Source organism: Podarcis cretensis, assembly GCF_951804945.1.
Source record: "Podarcis cretensis genome assembly, chromosome: 11".
NCBI classification, from domain to species: Eukaryota; Metazoa; Chordata; class Lepidosauria; order Squamata; family Lacertidae; genus Podarcis; species Podarcis cretensis.
In genome coordinates, this window is record NC_137180.1 from 9,495,098 (window position 1) to 9,500,875 (window position 5,778).

General features: G+C 48.2%; 1 long non-coding RNA gene across 1 annotated transcript; it reads right to left on the reverse strand.

Moving 5' to 3' along the window:
* Positions 1–1,250: 1,250 nt before the first annotated feature.
* LOC307226484 lies at positions 1,251–2,093 on the reverse strand. Its single transcript, XR_013843463.1, has 2 exons — positions 2,004–2,093; positions 1,251–1,636 (listed from the first exon to the last, which is right to left on the reverse strand). It is a non-coding gene; the product is annotated as an uncharacterized lncRNA (long non-coding RNA).
* Between the last annotated feature and the right edge of the window lie 3,685 nt (positions 2,094–5,778).

The window sequence follows — 5,778 nt, forward strand, 5'->3', positions numbered from 1 at the left end:
CTTTTAAATGTTTGCTACAGGGTGTGCTTTCAGTTTGTTAATATGTGATTTGGATGGGGGTGGCTAAGTTGTGGTGTCTTCAGATGTCATTGGACTCACATCAGCCTCACCCACAATGGCCAATGCTTAGGGATTATTTGACTTGCAGTCCAGCAATATCTGAAGAGCCACAGACCAGCCACAGTTTGACATAAGTGGCCTATGTTCACTCCTGATAGGTCCTTCCAGTGTCTAGTAACAATATTTCCAACAGCTGAGACTAAGTGACTTATGAGTTCCTTGTCATGGGCATGTTGTCCTGGAAGATGTTTGAAACCAAGCCTTATGAGGAATGGTTGAAGGAACTGGGTATGTTTAGCCAGGATAAGAGGAGACCGAGAGGAGATATGAGAGCCATCTTCAAATATCTCAAGGGCTGTCACTTGGAAAATGGAGCAAGCTTGTTCTCTCCTTCTGCGGAGGGTAGAACTCAAACCAATGGCTTCAAGTGATAAGAAAGGAGATTCCGACTAAACATTGGAAATAACTTTCTGACAGTAAGAGCTGTTTGACAGTGGAATGGACTCCTTTGGGAGGTTGCGGACTATGGTTACCAGATTTTTTTCAATGAATACGGGGACACTTTATTTATTTATTTTTTGGAAGCTGAGTAGCAACAGGGAGTCAGTAGTGGGGATGGTGAGGCAAAAGACACTGGGCCCAAGCACACATGCATATTGTATAAAGGTGCAAAGCCCTTCTTTCGCACCCTGTGAAACATAAATGCGCAGAGTTTTTTTTTTAAACTGGGCAATGGCGCTCAGCCCGCCAATGACTCCTGAGGCTTCCCTGATCTCCACCCCCCTTCCCCCTTTGTTTTGACAGATCAGGGGAGGCTCAGGAGTCACGGGCAGGCGGCCGTTGCCCAGGAGGGGCCAGCCTGGTAGTGCAGTTGGCTCTGACTGGCTTCAGGAGATGCTCACTGCCGTGGCGCAGGGAAAATGGTGGGTGCCACGGCAGCGAGCAGCGCTACCAGGCTGGCTCCAGGCTGCTGAGGCTGCTGCTGCTGCCATGTTTCCCGGGGACAGATTTGCAAATATGGGGACATTCTGGGAACAGAATTTGTCTGGGGACAGATTTGCAAATCTGGGGACTGTCCCTGGGAATGACCCTAGTAGTCCCTTCCAACACTACAGTTCTATGATTCTCTATTTGCATGCTGAGGTCCCCCAAAACACCCTTCCCCCAATAATGCACACATCACTCATAAATTTTTGTTTAAGGTTTTTGGCATAATTTTGGCCACAACTTTATTAAACATACAAATTGTGAGTGGTTGCTTAGGCATTGGTTATGACTATCTGTCCCCCCCCCCCCCCCGCCTTGGGGACAGCACTGGCTCCCGGATTCCAGCGAAAGCCAGTGTGGAGGAACAAGATCAGGGATAACTGGAGCTGCGGCACAGACCCTCAGCTTCTCCCTGCATGCTCCCAGGGGCTTACACGGCCCGCACCCGATTCCAGGGGTTTGGACAAAAGAATGGTAAGCCCCTGAATTCCTTTAACGGAATTCCCGTGCAGCAGCAGCATTGGAGGGGCAGGCACAGCCAATCCATACCCCTCCACCAACCAATTTAAACCAATGCCTAACCGCCAACCTGGAGGAGACTCTTGAGAGTCCCATGGACTGCAAGAAGATCAAACCTCTCCATTCTGAAGGAAATCAGCCCTGAGTGCTCACTGGAAGGACAGATTGTGAAGCTGAGGCTCCAGTACTTTGGCCACCTCATGAGAAGAGAAGACTCCCTGGAGAAGACCCTGATGTTGGGAAAGATGGAGGGCACAAGGAGAAGGGGGCGACAGAGGACGAGATGGTTGGATAGTGTTTTCGAGGTTACCAGCATGAGTCTGACCAAGCTGCGGGGGGCAGTGGAGGACAGGAGTGCCTGGCGTTCTCTGGTCCATGGGGTCACGAAGAGTCGGACACGACTAAACGACTAAACAACAACAACAACAACCGCCAACCTTACAAGTTGTGACGATTTGCTACGCAGTAGGCAAAACCCAAAAGGCACACGCTAATCAGCCAATTGGAAAAATTCCTACCAGGCCCCCGCACCAATGCGAATGACCCCAGGACAGGCATAGCAAGGTCAAGGCGCAAGCCCAAACAAGGGAGGGCGGGCGGGTGATCTGGTTCCCACATTGTAAGAGAAAGCAGCTTGCTGTGAACCTTGTTTAAATAACCTGTTCCCACCCCCAAATTGGCAACATCAATTTTACCCCAGCAACTCAAACAGCCAATCCATGCCAGGCCCCTCTATCTTATCCTGCCTGGCAACTATGGGGTGTCTTGCTAGGCCCCATCCGCAACACGTGCTCTCCTTTAGTGAGAACACGCTTTGCCAGATGTGTTTCGACTGGTAGAGTTGAACCGCCATGCTAGCTTTCTGGTTAATGGGTCACTGTTGCTTACTGGAAGGGAGAGGAGCAATGAAAATTCACCGGTGAAGCCAATCCAATGCTTCTGCTACAGTGTTTTCACTGTGCCCCTTGCCTTTTCCCTTTCCCAGTAAGCAACCCATCCGCCAGGAAGCTATTTGCTAAGAAATGGCCTTCCCAAGGTGTATGGTGCATGCTTTTCCCTAAAACAAATTGCAAAGAGCCGATGACTGAATAGGGCAGCAAGGAGAATAAAACGTAGAAGCATTTCAGGTGTATCTCCTTCCACCTGCAAGTTTAGTGCATCTCTCATCCGGGAGGAAATGGATGCTTGCCCATCTGCCTAGACTTCCCCTCCACACAAATCTCATTAGTCTTACTTTACCTCCCAGTCATAGTAAGGAAAACAAAGCTGGGGACTACTAATCTTCATATAAATTCAATTATTGCGCTGGAAATTCAAAGATCCTGTATGTCAGGAGCAGAAATAAACTCTTTGAAGTGCCCCGTTGTTTTCAAGGCTACTTTAGGCGAGACCAGAGGCATCTGCATGCCTAGGAAGCATTGGGTTTTTATCTCATTTTACTTTTTCTCTTTGGACAACAGACTCCCATCCCATGCCACATGGCGCCTCTGGAATGCCTTTCCGTTTCAAAAAACGGCTTGCAACGTGACTGACTGCGGTTCAAGAAACAACACTCCAATTCCACCCTCTTGGGGCACAGAAATAGCCACGCACATCTTTTGAGTTTGCCCAAAGTTTCCCTAGGGTTTTGTGTATGATTTCCAACCATTTCAGGCTATAGAAGAACTTGCTCTCTAATAGTGAGGGCCGGTAGATGCCGGGGATGGAGTAAGGTGTAGGAATGATCACAGAAAGTGATCACGAGGGTCATCTAGACCAACCCCTACAATGCAGGAATCTTTTGCCCAATGTGGGGCTTGAACCCACAATCCTGAGAATAAGAGTCTCGTGCTCTACCATGATAAAGCTGTGTATTATTAATTTATTATGAATATTAATTCATTTATCATTTATACCCCACCCATCTGGCTGGGTTTTCCCAGCTACTCTGGGCGGCTTCCAACTGAATATTAAAAACAATACAGCGTCAGACATTAAAAACTTCCCTAAACAGGCCCACCTTCAGTTGTCTTTTAAAAGTAAAATACTTGTTTATTTCCTTGACATCTGAAGGGAGGGTGTTCCACAGGGCGGGTGCCACTACCGAGAAGGCCCTCTGCCTGGTTCCCTGCAACCTCACTTCTCGCAGTGAGGGAACCACCAGAAGGCTCTCGGCGCTGGACCTCAGCGTCTAGCCTGAACGATGGGGGTGGAGACGCTCCTTCAGGTATACAGGACCCAGGCTGTTTAGGGCTTTAAAGGTCACATGGCCTTTAAAGGTCACATGGTGTATGTGTCACATGGCCTGACCTATAGCTTCTTAGCTAGCTTCTTCTCTTCAGGTGTAGTGGAAATTACTGTCCTGCACTAGTTGCTGGAACGGTGGGGCAGGGCCAATGGAGATCTACTCCCCAATACCAGCATTGCTGCAGTTGACCTGGATGGGGCTGGGCTGGGGTGGGACAGAGATGAAGCAGCAGCAGGGCTGTGTGAAATACTGGCAGAGTCATGTTGGCACTCCCGCAAGTGTGGCTATGCCATCCTTACCTCACAAACCCCTGCCCCAGGCTCACCCAGATGAGGTTGGTGCACAGGAATCTGGTATGGGAGCAGAGAAGATGAATGAGGCCAAAAAGACTCCCTTAAGGGTCAACCAGATCCTTTGTCAAGTGCATAAAGTGTGCCATGCACCGGAACAATGAAAGGGGTGAAAGTGTGAAGCTGGAGAAAAATCATAGCCAGTGGGTGCTTTCTTAATAGCCAGGAAATAGCTGGATCTGCCTGGAGGGTTGAAAATGGGTTGGCACTATTCCTGCCTCCCATCATGGACAATGTCAATACTTTTTCTGGGGGTGCACAGCACCGGTACCTCTCCCCCCCCCCCATGTTAAAAGTGGGGCACTTACTGTAAGAACTTCATGATGAAGTTGTCCAATACTGGAAAAAAGTACTGGACAATGTAATCTAAATTTGTACATGAAGAAGAAGAAAAACTCATATAAACACCCCCCTCATATAACAGGAAGTGCAGAGCATGCAACTCTTGAAGGGACGCAGGTGGCACTGTGGTCTAAACTGCTGAGCCTCTTGGGCTTGCTGATCAGAAGGTCAGCGGTTCGAATCCCTATGACGGGGTGAGCTCCCGTTACTCTGTCCCAGCTCCTGCCAACCTAGCAGTTTGAAAGCACACTAGTGCAAATAGATAAATACTTCCACTGTGGCGTTTCCATGCGCTCTAGCTTCTGTCATGGTGTCCTGTTGTGCCAGAAGTGGTTTAGTCATGCTGGCCCCATGACCCGGAAAGCTGTCTTTGGACAAATGCCGGCTCCCTTGACCTGAAGCGAGATGAGCACCGCAACCCCAGAGTTGCCTTTGACTGGACTTAACCGTCCAGGGGTCCTTTACCTTTTACCTTGACCTTAGTCTCCCTCTCCTAGAGAGAGGCCCACTCTGCTACAAATTAGAATCAAACTGAATCCAGAAGCAGACAAGAGCTACTACTATGCTGTAAGATCCACTGTCCTGTGATATCATATACAGTGGTACCTCGGGTTACATACGCATCAGGTTACATACACTTCAGGTTACAGACTCTGCTAACCCAGAAATAGTACCTCGGGTTAAGAACTTTGCTTCAGGTTGAGAACAGAAATTGTACTCCAGCGGCGCGGCAGCAGCAAGAGGCCCCATTAGCTAAAGTGGTGCTTCAGGTTAAGAACAGCTTCAGGTTAAACGCACCTCCGGAACGAATTAACTACTTAACCCGAGGTACCACTGTATGAGTTTGTACTACTGATGAAGCCCAGGATGGTGAAACAAGGCTAATATTCTGGAAATCCTTGTCTTAGACTCTGTGAAAGGATTATGTGGAACTGTAACAACCTTTCGTGTGGATTGTTGGACTCTATGAACAGACAGGTTGAATAGACACTTTCACATATATGGACCTTATGCATAAACTGATTAGAGAATGAACTGATCCACTGGGTCTTCTAATTTTCATTGAACTTTATGAGCTACTTCTGTTGAGATCTACAATTCAATACAATGAATAGTATATCTTATTTTTTCAAACGTACAGCTGGTTACGTCTTGTGTGTTTATTGAATATGTTTCACGTAACCAGAGGTTTGTTGTTGTTTTGGACAAGAGCCTAAGAGCATACAGTAAGAGCCCATCTGGATCAGACCAAAGGCCCACCCAGTACAGCATATTGTTGTGCTGGTGGCCCCA